Genomic DNA, 22,538 nt, shown 5'->3' on the forward strand with positions numbered 1-22,538 from the left:
ATTGACGTCACAGATGGCAATCCTAGCGTGGATGTCTCTGGCAAGGATCCCTAGATGCCGGAAGTTACGTAGACATGGCGTTTAATGGAGTGGCCCGGAGTTGGAACCTGGCTTGTGGCCATAGTTGAAAAGAATTCCGTTTCCTTTCAAAACGTATTGGAGATTGTCTGCCGTCTGGTCCCTGATGTCCAGTTTGGATTGTGATATGGAGAATGCTGTTGCATGGAGGAGGCCGCAATTTGTGGCCCTAGTGGATGGAGGAGAGGATCGATCCGGAGTTGGAGCGTGTTTGTAGGACAGATGGAATGGGAGAGCCGGCGAGGCTGAGGCATGGAAGCCATGGAACGCTTGCAGCTCTGCCTGGAAGCCTGTCTGTCTGACTGCTGCGGGAATAAGATGACTCGCTTTCAGGTGGACTTTCATCTGGATCCGAAGGATTGATCTGCAGTTCTGGATCTGTGGTGAGTTGATCATTTGATACAAAAAAAGCTCACCCTTTTCTCACTTTTAAGCCCCTTTTACACTGCCAGATTTTCGGCGAATGTTGGGCCGTTTTGCAGGCAAACTGTAAGCATTTAGACACACAGAGCCGGATTGGCGAGTTGATCCGAGTTGCCCAGTTAAATTTATTTAAACCTTTTTGGTTTAAAAAGAACGATGCACCCTTCCGCCACGGGTTGGGCTGTTGATGACTTGTGGGAGGAGCTGTTGATGACGCCGTAGTGCGACTCACTGGCAGTGGACTAACAGGAAACAGCTGATAGCAGGAATGAGCAGCTAGTAGCAAGAGGGAAACGCAAACCTGAAAGACAATGTAAAGATGAGCAACTGGGGAGACAAGGTAATTGCGTGCCCTCCTTGCCCTCTCAAAGGAAGAGGCCATTAACCATCAAATGTCGGGAATGTTGAAGGACGGGCCAACTTATGAGAGAATCATCAAAGGACTGACCAGCCACGGCATGTATTGTACATCACTGTTTACATCACATGCTGAGCTACACGTTTTGTTACTTGCTCCCCATTGCCCCAAAAAAGGCACATTCTGTATAAAAGTAGGCAGGGGGCATTTCACTGCACTCTCCAGTTTTGTTTTTATACTGCCAGTGCTGAACGAAGATTAATTGGGTTTTCCTGCAAATTTGCACAATTCCTTTTTAAAAAGGGCTTTAGACTGAGGTAAGCCTGTGGTTACACGAGGAGCGCATAGTCGGTTGATGTGAGAAATGTTTTGAAGAGAAAGAGAATGCATCAGGTGTGCTTAAATACTTTTGGGCGGAAATGGGATGTGTTCAAGGCGTGGTCTTTGTTCCTGGACCTAGTTATAAATCTTCATCTAATACATTTTAGTGGTGGAATGACAACATTTTATTTTAATAGCAAAATATATTCCATATGGTCTTTTAACTCCATTGGTCTTTTAGAAGTCAGAATCTTGTAGTTGGGTCTTTTCCCTAACAGTATCTACAACTAGTTTTTTCATATTTTAATGTTATTTTGTTTGATCATGTATGAGTAAGTAAGTGTAAGTTTTTTATAATGAAAATATAATTGTGATAACTACAGATCATGTTGATTTTACAATAACCTGCATGTTCTCATCTAAAATCAGCAGGCCATTTGTATCTGAAAATGAGTTAATGTCTGTGGTTCACATTAAAGTTTCTAAAACTCTGCATTAGCCTGTTATTCATGTAGGACGTACAGGCTCCCAGGGCTTTGTGCAGGCCAGTCAAGTTCACTCTTACTTAGTTTATGGTGTATGTTTCTTCCAAAGCAATCTGGGAAAAGTTTTTCTTCATGAAACCAGGGCACAATATCCCCAGAATACAAGAGGTTGACAACGCCACTCTGGGAATTTCGCCCAGAGAATAAATCAAGCAATACACAAGTTCTTTGGAAAGAAAAGGAGCAGAGACATGAATTTCTAGTTTTAAAATAGAATCACTTTTATTTAAATCACAAGTAACTATTTTATGGGGGAAAAAAAGCTGAAATGGAGGCTAAAGGTTAAAAATGGGATTCTTTATTACAAAATAAACTCTAAAACACACTCTAAAAAGTTAATATTTCTAAGCTGAGCTCATTACCAGTACAGGGGGAGGGGTGCCAGGGAAACCCACAGGAGGATGGGAGTGAAGGGAGAGAAAATCGCCACCAGGAGTATGGAGAAGGGAGTTTACACACGCACTGCAAGACAAAAGGGGCACACGGGTTAATACACACAGCAAACGCATGCAATAAAGAAAGGTCCCACTCTCCATGCAGAGGTATACACACACACACACACACACACACACACACACGTTAAGGCCCGGATAGTTGGAAACCTCCATCCCGTGATAAACCACCTACAGGGAAATAACAACCCAAATGTCCTGCATCTAGCATAAGAGACCCAGCAATATCACAAGCCCCAAATTATGTAGACTACCCACATCAATTTTTCAATGAAAACGTATCTCAATGAAGAAAGGCAAAGCGCTAGCCTCCCGTTGTCATTCATCTCAGCTAACATTGCATGTAAAAGTTATGCTAATTATTCTACGAAGTAACATTAATATGAATCACAAAACATTTTGAAACTTACCATTCAGTGACCACCTGAAAGGAATCATTTTCAGCTGGCAGGGCTTCTGCTTCGTCCTCTGAATCATCAGAGGGCTCAAACATGTACAGCTGGATTAAATTTGTGGCAGCCATTGCTGAGCCAGGGAGATGTCAATCAAAACGAGGGATCTGTCAATCAGAGCATTATCTGCCACACCCACTGTGTCCTGACAAGTGGTCTAAACAGCAAAATGAGCTGTTTTTAAACCAGGTTTTCTAATAGTTATGAATGGTTATTTTCACTCAGACTTTTGTGGATGATTAATGAGACACTCGACTTTGATATAATATATGCATTTTTACTACTATCAAGCTGTGTTTCCAAAGGCTTTAATGAGTGGTTAGACCAGGGGGTAATCAAGTCTCACCTGGTCTCAATAGGTTGATCAGAGGGTGTGGCAGAATGCAAGAGGGAGGGAGAGAGTGTGAGTGCAAGAGGTCTCCCATTACATTTATGAACCTGGCTTTGTTCACACAGGCACAACAAACACACCAAACCAACAGGCAAATCATCATTAAAGGACCATCACTTAACATCACTATTGACCAGATCAAAGAGGAACTGAATAACCAAGGCATTGAGATATTGAAGGCCCACTGCATCATCAGCAGGAGAACAGAGACCCCCACCAACTTCATCAGGGTCCACCTGACTAACCCTGAGAACGCCACTAAATTACTGAGAGAGGGATTTTTTATGGACTTTTTCACTACCGTGTGGAAAAAGCACACACTGCTCCAAACATCAAACAGTGTTTTAACTGTCAGCAGTTCTATCACACAGCCCAACAATGCAAAAATAAAATCAAATGTGTCAGGTGTGGAGAAGAACACTCACACAAAATATATGACAAAGCCAAGCATGAACCAAAATGTGCCAACTGTGGTGGAAACCATTCTGCTGCTTCCAAGCAATGCCCAACTTATTTAACCCTGATCCAACCCCCTCAAGCCAGGACCTGGTCTCTCTCTCAGCTACACTCAGGTCAGAAAACCACCATACCCCTTGCACAACACACCACCCTCCAAGATGACCTGAAAACACTGTGCCAGGATGAAAAACAATTTGAAGCTACCTGGAAATGTCTAGAAAAAAGACTTTAAATAGTTTTAAAAAAATCACTAACAAGGGGAATAAGATCAAACAGAGAAGAGCTACTACACATCCTACGGGAAAAGATGTACATGTGGCTTCAATAAATGAAACATTTCTCTCTCCTCACATCAACTTCTCCCTACCATGATATGACATCATAAGAAGTGACAGACCACAGGAAAAACATAGAAGAGTGGCTCCGCTCATAAAAAGATCAATTGTCTACAATGAAACCACCATTTTAGAGTCCTGAACAAGCTCAAAACAATGAATTTGTTACAGTAAGAGTTAAATTCTCTCCAAACTCCAGCATACTCCTCATGTCAGTTTATTGTCCTCCTGGTGTTACTCCCTCCTCCCACCTTTTTCAAGAAATCATTTCAAAAGAAAAGACAGCTGTAATAATGAGAGATTTTAATGCCAAACATCCATCCTTTAATAATAAAACCACAACTCAGTCTGGTATTACACTGAACAACATAATCGAGCAGTCTGATCTAGTCCTTCTGAACAATGATGAACCAACACACTATTCTTCTGCACAGAACTCAGTGGATATTTTGGACCTCTGCCTTGTCACCCCAGATCTCGCAGGAAAAGTGACTCAGTTTGCTGTCTGTGCAGATATTGGCAGTGACCATCTCCCAACACTCACCTCATTCAATTTGGAGCCCCAAGCTGCTTCAAAGAAACCAAAATGTGATTACAAAACAGCAAACTGGGAAGCATTAAAACTCTCAACCACCAACCAGTGTGTCCATCTTCCTCCCTGTGGCCCAGAGCCCTCCACTATCGACCAACGAGCTCTTTTGCTGGGACAAATCCTCCTCTCAGCGAGGGAAAGTTCAACAGGCCTTAAAGGAGATCCAAAGGGCCCAAAGAATCTCCCACCTTCCCTGATGCACCTTGTAAAAGTAAAAAGAAAACTAAGACAAGAATTTATGAAAACAAGATCCCCAGAGATTAAACAAAGAGTCAACCAAATACAAACACAAATACGCAGAGAAATCAGGAGGGAGCGAGAAAGAACATGGGATAAATTTTATACAGACCTAAATAATGACCCGAATCCCAAAACATTCTGGCAGAAAATTCATCAACTAAATGGAAAGAAAAATAATTCACAAATTTCAGTATTAAGGCATAACAGCCAGATGATAGAGGAAGACAAAGAAAAGGCTAATGTTTTTAAAGAGCACCTGCAAAATGTCCATTCATGTCCAGATGACCCTCTATTTGCTCTAGAGTGGAAGGAAATTGTAGAGCGACAGGTATTCTGCCTATCCATCTACCAATAACAAATATAGACACCAGCAACCCTCTAATAAAAGCTGTCACAATAATAGAGCTTCAACAACACTTTTAAAAACTTAAAGCCCCTGGTGAAGATCGAGTGGACAATCGACTCATCAAAGAATTATCAATAGAATTCCTGGATAAACTTTCAGACCTCTTTACCTTTTGCCTCCATGCAGGTTTCTTCCCAAAGCCCTGGAAATCAGCTCTGGTATCAGTGATCCCCAAACCAAACAAAGACCTCCATCTGGCAGCCAGCTACAGACCGATTAGCCTCCTGAGCACTGTGGGCAAATTACTGGAGAGAGTGCTGGCTGACAGGCTTCAAAAACATGTTGATGAGTTTTGGGGGTCCACCAGCCAGGATGGAGAAAAGCACAACTGACAACATCCTGAGGCTGGCAGAAGATTTTCAAAGGGGTTTTAACAGAAAAAATGGTAACAATTGGAGTCTTTTTTGACATTGAAAAAGCATTTGATAAGATGTGACATGAAGGACTCATATACAGGCTGCTGGACCATAACCTTAAATTCCCACAGCAGATGGTGGTGCTTTTAAACCGTTTTTTAAAGGACAGAGAGATTGGAGTAAGAGAAGGAGCCTCAATCTCCAACAGATTTAGCCCAGAAGCCGGTGAAAAAGGTAAAAAAAAAAAAAAGAAGAAGAAAAAAAGGAAAAAAATGTGTGTATTTGTGTGTGTATATATATATATATATATATACATATATATATATATATATGTGTATATACATAAATGAAAATTATCAACAAAGATGGTGAACAGGATGAGTGGACGGTGGTGATGCTAATGGTGTGTGTGCACTTAACCCTTTCCTCCCTTTTCCCCTCTCCACTCCGCATGGAGACTAAAGACTAAAGAGGACGGCTGTCCTGAACGGTCTCTACAAGCCCCAAGACCTTCTGATCTGATCACACAGGCATAGTCATGTTAACACAGGAAAGAAACAAACCCAAGTTTTACCACAAAGTTAGAAGCTCACTATTATCTAGAATATCACTGGCTGTTGTAACGTTACAAGTTTGACTAATTGGAGCTATGGAGTCGTGCGCAAACCAGGAAAGAGGACCCAATCTAAAATACATGGACAGGGGTGGTTGATCAAATTATATTTGATCATATTTTCTGCACACTTTAGATAACACACTGAAGATTGACAGAACAGGGAGACACTTAATTAGGATTGATTATACCATAAATTAGTTAAAAGAGTACATAAATGAGCACATCGTGAAATAGAATATGAAGCTTGTTGCCATGAACACAATAAAAATATAGGGTAAGTGGTAAGGCAGCTATAATTTAATTCTACTTGTGTATGAAGCATTATTTAATATTAACGGTAAATGTATATATCATCAGTTGCCCACATTACCCTCAGAAAATGTACATTTGGGGCGTTGGTGGCTTAGTGGATAGAGCAGGCGCCCCATGTACAAGGCTGTTTCCGCAGTGGCCAGGGTTCAACTCCAACCTGTGGCCCTTTGCTGCCTGTCATTCCCTCACTCTCTCTTCCCCCCTTTCACACTCAGCTTTCCTATTGATTAAAGGCAAAAATGCCCAAAAAATAAGAAAAAAAAAGAAAATGTACATTTGCCATTTGTCTGATGAAGACATTAAATGGAGCTGTTTACATACTGTAGTTGGGCAGACCCCTCCTTAAGGTCAGTATGCTGTTTCAGTAATCTTTGCCCTTTTCCTCACTTGATTTTGTATGCCCCTTAAGCCATTCTTTGTTAAACTGAAACTACAACTCAAACTGTCTTCCCTACTAAAGAATATGTGAATATCAACCTCATCATAGGGCAATGATTTAAAACTCTACAAGTATCAGCTCTGGGGGTTATGAATGGCAGACATGTAGAGGCTTTGTCAGCCTGTAAAGACTCTGTTGTACTCCCAGTCTGAGTGTGCAGTAACTTGGGTGCCAACTAGATTTGTAATCTCCAATTTGAAAGGGCTTTATGTGTTATGATTACTTAGGATGAAGGAGGATTATCAGGGTATTTCAGTGTGTAAAACAAAAGGTGTGGGTGACAGAGGATAACAGAAAAGATGGAATAAAGAAATCTTGCTTTGAAATGTGTATGATGTAAGTCAGTTTTGTACCTGCTAACCTACTCAATCATCTTTAAACAAAGCACAGAATCCCTGCCAGCTCTGGGGATGTTGTTCTCTGACAGCACAAAAAAGCCCCTAGAAATTTTTCACTGTGGTGGCCTGATGGGACCACTGAAAATCACCAGGTGGCACAGCAAAAGCCAAAATGAAAAACTCAGTTTCAAGGATTGATTATGCTGTCTGAGTCTATGGGCATGTTAAAACTATGTCAATATGGAAAGATAAGGAATTGCATACTGATGAACTTTGGTTCTTATTTTAAAGTTGATATTATAAATTGTCCAATGTGCATAGACTAATACCTGTACAGTTAAAATTTTGACTTCCACAACAGTCCTGTTTTAATGTGTTATGTATCTTTACATGTTAGGGGATTGATTGTTTCCTAAAATAGGCTGGATAACCCTTTACCTAAAAAAGACAAAGCTTTAATTTGAGACAGTACATTTACTGTAGGGGACAAAACATTTACTCTTAACAAGCCTTTCTTAATTTCAGGGGAGACTCATTGGCACCAACCCAACCATAACCCATTTCTATTCAGATATCTGAAGCTGATTATTCAAGACCCCAGACAGACAGACAGACAGATATTTGTTTATTTAGAGAAACGAGACATGGCAATTGAGACGAGATAGCACAGAATTTCATACATTTGGTGACATGACAGGTTTTACATGGCAGGGAAAAACATGCAATGGGTACCGACAAACTCTGTTCATGTCCAAGATTTTTTATTTTTTCCCTTCCCCTGTCCTTTGAAGGACGAGAGTTGCCAACATCAATTAAAAAAAAGACTTAATTTATAATTGGTATTAGTAATGCCATTTTATATGGAAAAAAATATTAAAGAATATGGCCGCAAGCAGCAATTCTGGGGTTCAAGCCAGCATGGAAGTTGAAAGCTGGGTAAGATCAAGACCTTTGTTTTATGACAATCAGACAGATGCTCTTTCATTTATGTCCAAATCTTTACAAGGCCACATTCTCCTTTGGAAACTCTGTTGCTTGCTCTTGGTCAACCGCAGAAACATTTTGGGGACATTCTATTAATGGCTTAGTTAAAAAAAGTCCTCCGAGTTTGTTGATGTTTGATCAAACCCGCATTGATTTATGGCCAAATTTTGAGAAAACCATTGCACTTGTTTGGATCTTGTGGCGCCCCCTATTAACCGATTTCAAAATAATGTAACACACGAGTTTTATCATTATTATTCAACAACAACTGCAAGTCTTGTAATGACTGGACAATCAACTTATGATTTCTAGTCTGATTTGTATTATCCCAAACATATGTTTTGCATTTGTGGTGCCCCCTAGTGGTCAATTTGAATGAAACTTTCAGGATATGTTCCTGGTACCTCTTAAGACTTCGCTTGCAAGGTTTGTGATGATTGACCAACAGGTTGTGGAGTTATGTGCTGAGCCCCGCCCCCTCCAATGTTCATTGGTCAATATCTTCAAAAAGCAATGAGATATCAATAATTAATTAATCAATCAATCAATCAATCAATCAATTTTATTTATAAAGCCCAGTATCACAAATCACAATTTGCCTCACAGGGCTTTACAGCATACGACATCCCTCTGTCCTTATGACCCTCACAGCTGATCAGGAAAAACTCCCCCAAAAAACCCTTTAATGGGGGAAAAAAATGGTAGAAACCTCAGGAAGAGCAACTGAGGAGGGATCCCTCTTCCAGGACGGACAGACGTGCAATAGATGTCGTACAGAACAGATCAACATGATAAATTAACAGTAATCCATATGACACAATGAAACAGAAAGAGAGACAGAGAGAGAGAGAGAGAGAGAGATGCAGGACAGATGGTAATAACAGTAGTTTACAATCAATCAATCAATCAATCAATGTTATTTATAAAGCTCAATATCACAAATCACAATTTGCCTCACAGGGCTTTACAGCATACGACATCCCTCTGTCCTTTGGACCCTCGCAGTGGATAAGGAAAAACTCCCCAAAAAGACCCCTTTAACAGGGAAAAAAACCGGTAGAAACCTCAGGAAGAGCAACTGAGGAGGGATCCCTCTTCCAGGACAGACAGACGTGCAATAGATGTCGTACAGAACAGATCAGCATAATAAATTAACAGTAATCCGCATGACACAATGAGACAGAAAGAGAGACAGAGAGAGAGAGAGAGAGAGACAGAGAGAGAGAGAGATGCAGGTAATAACAGTAGCTTACAACAACATTATTGAAAGTAATAATATTATAGTTATAGTTCTGGCTACTGTGGTACAATATGTTGAAAGTATGTATTAATATCTGGCAGTATACATGTGTGACAATAGTCATATGTGTATAATAACAGTAGAAGTATGACTAATGACTAATGATGGCAGCAGCAGCAGGAGGCATCTGGCAGGACCACGGCAGCAGCACAACCACACACGTCACGCTGTCCAGGCACCGCTGTGATATGAGTTAATCTGAGAGACAGTGGAGCACAAAGGCTCCGGAGAAGAAGTCAAGTTAGTAACATCCAGAATGGCTGAGTTAGCAAGATGCAGTAATAGAATACGAGAGAGAGAGAGAGAGAGAGAGAGAGAGAAGGTGCCCGGTGTATTATAGGGAGGTCCTCCGGCAGACTAGGCCTAAGTCAGCCTAACTAGGGGCTGGTACAGGGCAAGCCTGAGCCAGCCCTAACTATAAGCTTTATCAAAGAGGAAAGTCTTAAGTCTAGTCTTAAATGTGGAGACGGTGTCTGCCTCCCGGACCGTAACAGGAAGATGATTCCACAGGAGAGGAGCCTGATAGCTGAAGGCTCTGGCTCCTGATCTACTTTTGGAGACTTTAGGGACCACGAGTAACCCTGCGTTCTCAGAGTGCAGTGTTCTGGTGGGATAATATGGCACTATGAGCTCTCTAAGATATGATGGAGCTTGACCATTTAGAGCTTTATAAGTTAACAGTAGGATTTTAAATTCAATTCTGGATTTTACAGGGAGCCAGTGCAGAGAAGCTAAAACAGGAGAAATATGATCTTGTTTCTTAGTTCCTGTTAGTACACGTGCTGCTGCATTCTGAATTAGCTGGAGAGTTTTTAAGGACTTACTAGAGCTACCTGATAATAGAGAGTTACAGTAATCCAGCCTGGAGGTAACAAAAGCGTGGACCAATTTTTCTGCATCTTTTCGGGTCAGGATAGGCCTAATTTTCACAATATTACGCAGATGAAAAAGCAGTCCATGAGGTTTGTTTTAAATGGGAATCAAGACAAATCTTGGTCAAATATTACTCCGAGGTTTCTTACGGTAGTGCTAGAGGCCAGAGCAATGCCATCTAGAGAAACTATATCATCAGATAAAGAGTCTCTGAGCTGTTTGGGGCCAAGAACAATAACTTCAGTTTTGTCTGAATTTAACATATGGAAATTGGTGCTCATCCAGGTTTTTATGTCTTTAAGGCATTTTTGAAGTTTAGTTAATTGATCAGTTTCTTCTGGCTTCATTGATAAATACAATTGTGTATCATCCGCATAACAATGGAAATTTACAGAGTGATTTCTAATGATGTTACCTAAAGGAAGCATATATAGAGTAAATAGGATTGGTCCGAGCACAGAACCTTGTGGAACTCCAAAACAAACTTTAGTACATAGAGATGATTCATCATTAACATGAACAAACTGAAAACGATCAGATAAATGAGATTTAAACCAGCTCAGTGCAGAACCTTTTAGGCCAATTGAATGTTCCAGCTTCTAGCAGAATTTGATGGTCAATTGTGTCAAATGCCACATTAAGATCTAATGAAGAAGTACAGAGACGAGTCCTTTGTCTGAAGCAATCAGAAGATCATTTGTAATTTTAACTAGTGCTGTCTCTGTGCTATGATGCACTCTAAATCCTGACTGAAATTCCTCAGATAAATTACTATCATGGAGAAAATCACACAGCTGATCTGCGACTACTTTCTCAAGGATCTTTGAAAGAAATGGAAGATTAAATATCGGTCTATAGTTGGCTAACACCTCTGGATCCAAGGTGGACTTTTTAAGAAGAGGTTTAATTACAGCTGCCTTAAAGGACTGTGGTACATAGCCTGTTAATAAAGATATATTGATCATGTCTAATGTAGGGAACATAAATTGGGCGTCACACAGAGGCACCAATTATGTAGGGAACATAAATTAGGGCGTCACATGGAGGCACAAATTATGTAGGGATCAACATTTCTAGGCGTCACATGGAGGCACCAATTATGTTGGGAACAACTATATTAGGCCTCACCAAGGGGACACCATTAATGTTGTAAATTGGCTATCTGAAATAATTAATCATTATTAATAATAATTAATAATTATGCTAAATAATGTCACTTAATTAACATTAAATCACCTCATGGGGCACCGTTCCCGGGAAGGGAAAATGATAGCCAGTTCAAGATATCAGTCTCATAAAATACGCTAAACAATAAATTTGGAATTTTGATTAATAATTAAATAATAACCATAACCAAAATTAACAGTAATGCCTGAAGGATTTCGGAGTTCTTGAAGCAGCAGAGGTTGACCATTCATTCACCCTTGTGCAACATTAAAGTGAGTGAGTGAGTGAGTGAGTGAGAGAGAGAGAGAGAGAGAGAGAGAGAGAAGACAGAAAACTGTCAATAAAAGTGGGCAGCAACTGTTGCAGCTCTGCCGAACATTGGGTCTGTACATGGTTAACGGTCGGCTTCGAGGGGACTCATTCGGTCTTTACACTCATAGCTCTCCTCTTGGCAACAGCACAGTAGACTATGGCATCACCGACCTAGACCCCTTCTACCTGAGAGCATTTACAGTCAGCCCCTTAACCCCCTTATCAGACCATAGTAAAATCACACTCTACATTAAAACGACAGCAAACGACCCTCACACAGTAGAACCCTGCAATCTGACCTACAGAAAACAACCTTATAAATGGACAAACAAAAGCAAAGACGAATACCAGACAGCAATCAAAAATCCAATCTTTCAATCCCATTTAGACTGTTTTCTTTCCACCTCGTATCCCCTCAATCAGGACGGCCTCAGACAGGCTGTACAGGACATGTACAACATATTTGACCATGTGGCAGACTTATCCAGTCTGAAAAAGCGCGAGCACCACAGACCAAGAGACCCGACCAATGACGAGTGGTTTGACACAGAATGCAGACAACTGAGAAAAACTCTCAGAAATGTGTCAAATCAAAAACACAGACAACCTGACAACCCTGAGCTCCGCCTCCAGTACTGGGAAACACTGAGAGTATACAGAAAAACACTCAGAACTAAAAAAGAACAGCATGTGAGGCATCCGTTACAAATAATTGAAGAGTCCATTGACTCCAATGACTTCTGGAAGAAATGGCACTCTTTCAGCAAACCACAAAAAGAAGAATTGGCTATTCAAAATGGTGACATCTGGAAAAATCACTTTGAAAGTCTGTATACTGCTGTTCCCCTGAATTCGGCCCAAAACAATCTCCTCAACAAATTACAAATTTTAGAATCAGTCATTAAAGACAACCAGAACCCCCTAGACTACCAAATTACTGAAGCAGAGCTGCTGGCTAAAATCCAGGCACTGCAGCCAAAGAAAGCCAGCGGTCCTGATGGCATTTTAAATGAAATGCTAAAATTTGATGACCATAAATTTAACATTGCCATATTAAAATTATTTAACCTTATTCTGGGTGTCGGACATTTCCCTGACCTCTGGAGTGAAGGAATCATCACACCAATCTTTAAAAGTGGAAACAAATTCGACCCAAACAATTACCGAGGCATCTGTGTCAGCAGCAACCTGGGGAAGTTGTTCTGCAGCATCCTAAACAGTCGACTGCAAGACTTCCTCAGAGAACATGATGTCCTGAGCAAGAGCCAGATAGGATTCACACCCAAACATAGAACAACAGACCATATCTACACCTTTCACACCCTCATTAAAAAAGACGTCCACCAAAACAAGAGGAAAATCTTCTCTTGTTTTGTAGACTCAATTTGGCATGATGGACTGTTCCTAAAATTAATTGAGAAGGGTGTAGGGGGGAAGTTCTATGACATCATCAAAACCATGTACAGTCACATGAAATGTGCTGTTAAAATTAACAACATGGAAACAGATTTCTTCCCCCAGAGTAGAGTAAAATAGGGCTGCAGTCTCAGTCCCACCCTCTTCAACATTTATATCGATGAATTGGCCAAATCACTAGAACTATCTGACATCCCTGGTCTCACTCTGTCTGACACACAGGTTAAATGCCTACTTTTTGCAGATGATCTCATATTGCTGGCTCCATCAAATGAAGCACTACAACAGCAACTGGATCATCTGCAAGCCTTCTGTCAGACCTGGGCCCTGACAGTTAATCTGGACAAAACCAAAATTATGATATTCCAGAAACGACCCAGGGGTCAGGGAAACCAAACCAGGTTTTTCCTGGGCTCTCATGAGGTGGAGCACACACACGACTACACATACTTAGGACTACACATCACGTCCACGGGAAACTTTAACCTGGCTGTTGATGATCTCAGAGAGAGGGGAAGAAGGGCTTTCTATGCTATAAAGAAATCTTCAAACATTAATATACCCATTAGAATCTGGCTCAAAATATTCAAATCTATAATTGAACCAATTGTTCTGTATGGTAGTGAGGTGTGGGGTCCTCTTGCAAATCAAGATTTTGAAAAATGGGACAAACACCCCATCGAAATCCTGCATACAGAGATTTGCAAGAGCATCCTCAGAGTGCACAGGAACACCCCCAACAACGGGTGCCGAGCTGAGCTAGGCCAATTCCCCCTTTTAATTAGAATTCAAAAAAGAGCCATCAAATTTTATAAACACCTTAAAACAAGTGACCCCAACTCCTACCACTACAAAGCTCTGCAATGCCAAGAGGAGAACATGGAGAAGAGCCCCCTCAGCCAGCTAGTCCTGAGACTCAGCTCATCTAACAGCACAAGACCTCAGGACAGCCCTCACACAATCTGGACCCACCAAATTATAGAGAAACAAAAAGAACATTACATTAACTATTGGACATTGACCACAAAAACGCAAAGCAAACTTCAGTGTTATTTGGCTCTAAACAGACAGTACACGGTGGCAGAATATCTGAGCACCGTGACTGATGAGAAACTGAGGAAGACTTTGACCATGTACAGACTCAGTGACCACAGCTTGGCCATAGAGACGGGCAGACACAGGCAGACCTGGCTGCCCAGAGAGGACAGGTTGTGTGAGCTCTGTCCACACAGACAAGTGGAGACAGAGACACACTTCCTGTTGTACTGCAGCAAGTATGAACACATCAGAGCTGACTTCCTCTTAAAAATAAAACATAAAGTCACTGACTTTGATTCACTGCCTGATCAAACTAAAATGCAACACATCCTTGGAGAGAACAGAGTCAGCAGCTTAACAGCAGCAAAATATGTCAGGTTATGCCACAGCCTGAGGGACAACCATCACAACACCTGACACACCTGTCTATATTTACAGTCCTTGTAACTCACAATCTACATTTTTCTTTATTCATTTTTTTTCTATATTATATATTGGTGTATTGTATTGTAGATTGGTGTATTTTGTATTATATATCATATATTTAATCTTTTTTTTATAGTTTTCTGACTTACTTTTATTATTGTACTTTATTTGTAAATTTTTAATGCCTTTGACAATATTGTTAATCTACAGTCAAAGCTTATAAAGCTTATTGAAATTGAAATTGAAAAAATTGAGAGAGAGAGAGGTGGGTGTTGTGATCAAAGGGCCGTTTGGCCTACAAAACAAAATGGCTGATAACAGAGAATTACAAGATGGCCAAATAAAAGCTGGCTTCAGATCGGGGGAGGTCTTGTCTGACTGTGTGGTCAGGGCAAAGACAAAGTAGGAGAAGCGGGTACTTTGAGTTGCCTCTTGGGATTTAGCTCTGTTGAAAGCCTACTTGTCAATGAGTCTATGTTAATGTGATTTGTGCTGTAAACAGTCTGGATTAGTGCAGAGATTGTTTAGTTGTGTGCAAGAATCTGTTTGTGAACAGCATTAGCAAACTAAATACTTAGCTTTGGCGAAACCAACTAACCAATGACCTAACTGCAAACAATCACAACAATAACTCAATGACAGCACTAAATCCCACAGAACAAATTAAACAGTCTTGCTTAGCCTGTAAAGCTGTGATAAAGCTATGCCCAGTTGTTACGTTAACAATCCTTGAATGGAAGAAAGAGTCACTTGGTGGTGTGCTGCTTTTGATAGCTGGCAGAAGAAGGCTGGAAAGAGCTGTGGTTCCAGATGAAGTTTTCTTGTGTCCTTGTTCCAAAGGTTCTTCACTCAGGGTCTTTGCAGAGTTAGACGCTGGGTGCTAACTCACTTAGTTCTCCTTGCTGCTAGAAAGCTAGTTGCAAACCTTGTGCTTGCAAATCTAACTTCTCTGGTTCAGGTTTGCCTCTGCCTTGAGTGTGGGCAAGTCGTGGTCCAGGGAAAAGAGAGTCTGTGAGCAATTGCCCTCCCTTAAGTGGTTTGGGGCAATGACCTCTGGGTTGGTCAGAGGTGGTGTGAGCTGCTCGGCATCTCACGAACAAGAGAGCATCTGGGCTGTTGCAGGCCCAGCAGAAAAGAGATGTGAGCTGCTCGGCATCTCCAGAGTAAGAGAAAGACTTTCTGAAGGGAGCAGACCTTCTACAGATGCCTGTGACATCACAGAGTCACATGTCACTGTAAAAGTCCTGTCCAATCAAGTTTTGAGACTTGCGTCTCACTGAGGTGTGAGGTGGCACATCCTGGAGATGGGTATCAAATAGCTCTCTTTGTTTGAAGAACAAAGAGCATGTAGAGAAGAAAAGCCTCACATGTCCAGTTTAATAGAGCTGTGACTCTCAGTCAGCCTGGCTACAGTGCTGAAAAGAAACCTAGGGTTTTTCTTATTTTGTTCTATTAATGCTGAGTAATAGTTTGTTCTGGCATTGCGGAGTCTTCCTAGACTAATTAATTCTCCTGTTTTGTCTTTCTGTCACAGAGGAGGTTTTAATTTTTATGAGGCTGTTATGCACAACTCCTCTTTGTTTAATTTTAGAATTAGATAATTTAGGTGGTCGGGGGACAGACACCGTTTGTATAAAACTATGGGTGGGTAACTGCACTAGAAGCTCAGAGAAACGTCTCTGATTCCTGGTCTCAACTCTGGGTTGTCAGGGTCTTGAATTACTAATAAACATGGCCAGGTTTCTAGATATGAGAGCAGCTCCATCCAAAGTGGGATGAGTGCCGTCTCTCCTAATCAGACCAGGTTTTCCCCAGAAAGTTTGCCAATTATTAACGAAACCCACATCGTTTGCTGGACACCACCTGGACAGCCAGCGATTAAATGATGACATGCGGCTAAACATGTCATCACTGGTCAGATTTGGGAGGGGTCCAGAGAAAACTACGGAGTCCGACATAGTATTTGCATATGCACACACCTACGCAACATTATTTTTTGTGACCTCCGATTGGCATAACCGGGTGTCATTACCTCCGACATGAATAACAATCTTACTAAATCTACATTTAGCCTTAGCCAGCTGTTTCAAATTTGATTCAATGTCGCCCGCTCTAGCGCCAGGGATACATTTGACTATGGTCACTGATGTTGCTCACCTCATGTTTCTCAGAATAGAGCTGCCAATGACCAGAGTTTTCTCCTCAGCCGGCGTGTCACTGTGTGGGGAGAAACGGTTGAAAGCGTGAACAGGCTGGTGGTTAACCTTGGGCTTCAGCTTAGTACTACACTTCTCTCTGACAGTTACCTAACCTCCTGACTGCACAGGAGTTGCAGGAGAACCACTAGTAGCGGCTATGCTATGTGGCTCCACACGGCCTAAAGGGGCTGGCTAACCACCGCAGCTACTGGGTGATTTTCTATGGTGTGGAGCCGCGCTTCCAGTTCACTAAGCCTTGCCTCCAATGCAGCAAATAAATTATATTTATTACATGGACCACTGTGGCTAAAGGAGGCAGAGGAATAGTTAAACATCTGGCGCACCGAGCAAGAGAGAGCAGGAGAAGGAGAGTGCTAAGCTAATGTAGCTAACAAGGCTAATAGTGTGTTAACAACAACTAGGATTGGCAAGAAAGTCATTGAAAAAGAGGAGAGCTAATGAGTTCTTAAATGGAACTAGTGTGGGTCTAGACATGAAGTAGATGTTTAGCAGTTGAAGTGAGGGAAATCAGAAAACTAGCTGGTAAGAGTTCACTAGAGCAGCACAGAGACGCTCTCACAGAAACACTTGAAATGACACAACACGCTTATCGCAGTACATCAGCACGCATTGGTGATAAAATTCTAAAAGAAAAAAAAAAAATCTCACATCATACTGATTTCAGGTATATTGTCAAATATTTTGGTCACATTTGGTTAAAAATGAGATGAAATAGAAAATGTTGTGCATACAGTACAAATTACAACAAGATAATGAATATCACTGTGAGCTAACTGTTAAATTGAAATAGAAATTGAAATATAGATGTTTATTAAGATTGCATATTCTTAAAAATATAGAGCGACAGATTTAGTTTTGTCACAAGTCAGTGGATGTGCTGAAAAAGCAGCTCTATAGGACACACTGCTGATTTATTATGATTTTTTGAAGTATGGAATGTGAAATGTCTAGAAATTTAGACTAAATGTAATAAGCCACACCCCCTTTAAGCAATCATTTTCAAATTTTGTGCATCGACTTAGACATTACCCTAGATGATATCTCTTGCTGATTATGAGATATCAACTTTTTGCATGTGTAGTGCCCCCTACCGGTCAATTTGAATCAAACCTTCAGGGGATGATTCAGTTTCTTATGTAGACATTTCCTACAAGTTTTGTGATAAATGGCTCAAGGGTTTAGGACTAAAATCCATTTATGTGCTGAGCCATGCCCCATCTAAAGTTCACTGCTCAATATCATCAAAACGAATGATATACTGAATTCTGAACATCTTCATCCCATGAAGATCCACAGAAATTTGGTATAAATCAGACCTACACCTTAGGAGATGTCAAACAAGTGTTTTATTTGTTTTGTTTTTTTTTAATCAATATGGCAGACAATCTAGTCAGGCAAACCTTGAGGGTTCTTAAAGTGCTCATAGAACCCAATTAACCTGAAAGTGTGTGTCGAGTTTCAAGTCAATCTGACATACAGTGCAAGAGTGGTGGCTTTTCAAAACAGATTTCTTCGACCTTAATTATACCACCCTCATCTGGCCTATTGGCATTATATTTCTTGAGCACCATTTGCACACAACCTTCAATCACTGGTGAAAAGTTCATGTCTCTATGATGCACCATCTCACAGAAAGTTTCTGAATAATATCAACCAATCAATCAATCAAACTTTATTTGTATAGCACTTTTCATACATTAAAAATGCAGCACAAAGTGCTTCACAGAATAAAAAACAAACAAAAACACCATATACATATTGAAAACCCACCCCTCCCACCCCCACATATAAACACACACACACACAGTCAATATAGTCAATAACATGGCTGGGCACTGAGGAACCAGGTGAGGAAAGCCTAAGGCCACAGGCAGCGCCGCCACAGAGACCACCCCGACCCAGACGAACCGAGGTAGACTCCACACATGGTGCAGAGCCCCCCAGTCCTCTGGGCCTGAGGGATCTCCAGGACGACGTCCCCGCGGGCAGACCGGGCACACCTCTCAGTGTGGAGGCCCCCCATGAGGAAACACTGGAGCTAAAAACTAAAAACTAAAAGGTAATATGATAAGATAAAACAAGTATGAGATAAGATAATGATAAAATGCATAAAAGTGTAAGGATTTAGAAAAAATTAAAGATTTAAAGATTAAAATAATATTAATTATAATAAATAAATAAATGAAGATTTAGAAACTTAATAATAATAAAATGCATAAAGATTTAAAAATAAATCATTTAAAAGCATTAGAAAGTAAAAATAACATATAATAGAAAAATTAAAAGAGTAAAAGAAATCAGTTAAAAGCTAAATTAAAAAGGTGAGTCTCCTCTTAAAAACATCAACAGTCTCTGCAGTCCTGATGCTCTCCGACAGGCTGTTCCATAAGTGAGGGCCATAATGGCTGAATGCAGCCTCCCTGTGGGTTTTTGTTTTCACTTTTGGAACAATTAAAAGGCCGGTGCCGGAGGACCTCAGGATCCGGGAGGGTTGATATGATAAAAGCAGGTCAGATAAATAAGATGGCCCAAGACCGTTAAGACATTTAAAAACTAATAAAAGAACCTTAAAATCGATCCTGAAACACACGGGGAGCCAATGCAGTGATTTTAAAACTGGTGTAATGTGTGCCCGCCCTCTGGTCCTCATCAGCACTCGTGCGGCTGAATTCTGTAATAATTGTAGATTTGAGATGCTCTTTTTGGGAAGACCAGAGAGCAGGGCATTACAGTAATCTAACCTACAGGAGATAAAAACATGCATCAGCACCTCCGTGTTAGCCTGAGAGAGAAACAGGCGGACTCTGGCTATATTCTTAAGATGATAAAAACCTATCTTCGTTACATTTTTGATGTGTGCAATAAAACTAAGCTCAGAGTCAAGAATGACGCCCAGGTTCTTCACACATTGTGAAGGTTTAAAATCTTGTAGTTTTGGTAAAAGTTTCTCTCTGTGGCCTTCAGGACCAATAACTAAGACCTCTGTTTTGTCCTGGTTGAGCTGTAGGAAATTCACTGCCATCCATGACTTGATATCTAAAATACAGTTTAAAAATGGGCATCAATTGGCCCTGTGTCATCAGGAGACACAGCGATGTACAACTGTGTGGCATCTGCGTAACTGCCGTGCCTCCTGATGACGTCCCCAAGGGGAAGCACGTATAGATTAAAAAGAATTGGACCTAAAATTGACCCTTGGGGCACCCCACACCTGATTTCATGCGTTCTGGAGGAACATGTATGCATACTTACAAAGAAACAACAATCTGTGAGATAAGAGCTGAACCAGTTAAAAACAGTGCCAGAGAGGCCGACCAGGTTTCTGAGTCTGTTTAATAAAATGTGGTGATCTACTGTATCAAAGGCGGCGCTTAGATCCAGTAGTACCAAGACTGTGAGTTTTTGTGAATCAACATTAAGCCTGATATCATTTAAAATCTTTAAAAGGGCTGTCTCTGTACTGTGGTTCATCCTAAAACCAGACTGATATTTCTCTAAAATATTGTTTCTTTTTAAAAAATCATTTACTTGGTTAAAAACCAGTTTTTCTAAAATCTTACTTAAAAACGGTAAGTTGGATACAGGTCGGTAGTTATTAAAAATGTTGGGATCTAAATTACTCTTCTTCAGAAGGGGCTTCACCACTGCCGTTTTGAAGGCAGCGGGGAAGACACCCGTCTGAAGAGAGTAATTTACTATGTTTAAAATCTGTTCCTCAAAGAATCCATAAAATGTCTTTAAAAGCAATGTGGGAATCAGATCTAAAAGGCAGGTTGTTGGGTTTACCTGGGAGAAAACTCAACCAAGTGTCCTCGCATCAACCAGGGCAAAACTCTCCAGTGTTTCCTCAGGTAAAAGCAATGATCCAGGTGTGTTAAAAATTACATTCTGTTGGGATAAAAGACTGGATCCGATATCATCGATTTTACTTCTGAAGTGGTCTGCAAAGTCCTCGCAGAGGGCATCTATTGATATGTTGGATGGTTTATTAAAATTGGTGTTGGTTAAAAGATCGAAGGTGGAGAAAACAAATTTAGGGTTGTTTTTATGATCGGAAATGAGTTTTGAAAAGTGGGATATTCTTGCCTGTTTGACTGTTTTATTGTAGGATTTGAGTTGTTCACGTAATATTTCAAAATGAACTGTCAGTTTAGTTTTTCTCCACCTCCTCTCTGCACTCCTGCATTTTCTTTTCAGTCTTTTGATATTATCATTTCTCCACGGGGGTGTAGGTTTTGTTTTTATTGTTTTTGTTAAAAGTGGAGCCACTGAGTCAAGTGTTGACTTTAATTTAATGTTAAAATTGTCCACAATAAAATCACAGGGTGCAGGTAAAATCTCAGCAGGAGTGCTCTGTAAAATCTGGATAAAATTTGCAGCCACTTCAGAAGTTAGGTAGCATTTCCTCACTGTTCTCACCGGGGCCTCCTGATGGCTAAAACTGGTGATGTTAAAATACACACAGTAGTGGTCAGACACAGCCAGGTCAACAACAGAGGACACACCAGTGGACAGGCCATAGGTTATGACCAGGTCCAGGGTGTGTCCTGTGTTGTGAGCTGGCTGTGTGATGTGCTGTTTAAAATCCATGCAGGTTAAAAGGTTTAAAAATTCTCTGGACATTGTATCAGAGATGTTATCAACATGTAAATTAAAATCACCAGTTATTAAAATTCTATTGTAAGTGGTGTGTATGATTGATAATAACTCTAAGAATTCACTGATAAAAGAGGTAGAATGGTGGGGTGGTCTGTAAACTGTGATGCAAAGAATAGGACTGCTAAAAACAAAGGCATGATGCTCAAATGATGTGTAACTGTTACAAGAAACTTCATTTGAGTGCAGTGTGCTTTTGGTTATAGATTCAGTCCCGCCTTCTTTTTTACCCCCCCAGTAGAGAATAAAAAGTTAAAATTTGTTGGGCAGGCCTCGGTGAGAACAACTGGTGCGTCAGTGCCAAGCCATATTTCTGTTAAAAGAATACTGTCCAACTTGTTATCTAAAATCAGGTCATTTATGATAAAAGTTTTATTTAAAAGAGAGCGCACGTTCAGCACGGCCAAGTTAATGTTCGTGCCGAAAGTGCGCTTGTCATCACAATGTGGTGAGTGTGGAGCAGGTGTGAGGTGAACTAAGTTTTTGGGGTTGCTATTGGTCCATGGTGAAGCTGGTCTGTTAAATCTATTTGAAATTCTGACTGGGTTGGATATGGATGTGGGAGTGGGTTGGGGATGAACCAAAGAGGAAAGCAGGGGGGCGTGTGCTTAGGCAGCATGGACCCAAATATTGAGGGAGAGGAGCCGACTGAAACGTTCTGCCCCGCGGGACAGTGTTGGCAGGGGACCGCTGATAAAAACAGACTTGCCACAGTTTTTTAAAAGGTTAAAAAGAGCAACAAAATCCATTTTTGTCAGCTCTCATTGCCGGCGGGCCGTGTCGTTTGAGCCCAAATGGAAAATCAGCCGGTTTATGGAGGAAGGGAGTAAATGAAGCAGTTCTGGAAGTTTGTCAAAGATGACCGGAACTGTGGCTCCAGGAAAGCAGTGAGTTGTGGCACTGAAAAAACGAATATTCCTGATTATGCTGTCTCCAAACAACACGGTGGAAGGAGGGAAAAGAGGATGAAGAGGAACACGATGGGGATTGGGTGACTCACATGAGGCAGGTGGATGGTCCATGCTGCGTGACCG

The 22,538-nt window shown here is 40.9% G+C and overlaps 1 pseudogene; it reads right to left on the reverse strand.

Annotated features, from left to right (window-relative positions):
• Positions 1-16,335: 16,335 nt before the first annotated feature.
• Positions 16,336-18,871, reverse strand: LOC144464204 (uncharacterized; annotated as a pseudogene).
• Positions 18,872-22,538: the final 3,667 nt, after the last annotated feature.

This window comes from Epinephelus lanceolatus, chromosome 8, assembly GCF_041903045.1.
Source record: "Epinephelus lanceolatus isolate andai-2023 chromosome 8, ASM4190304v1, whole genome shotgun sequence".
Lineage (NCBI taxonomy): Eukaryota > Metazoa > Chordata > Actinopteri > Perciformes > Serranidae > Epinephelus > Epinephelus lanceolatus.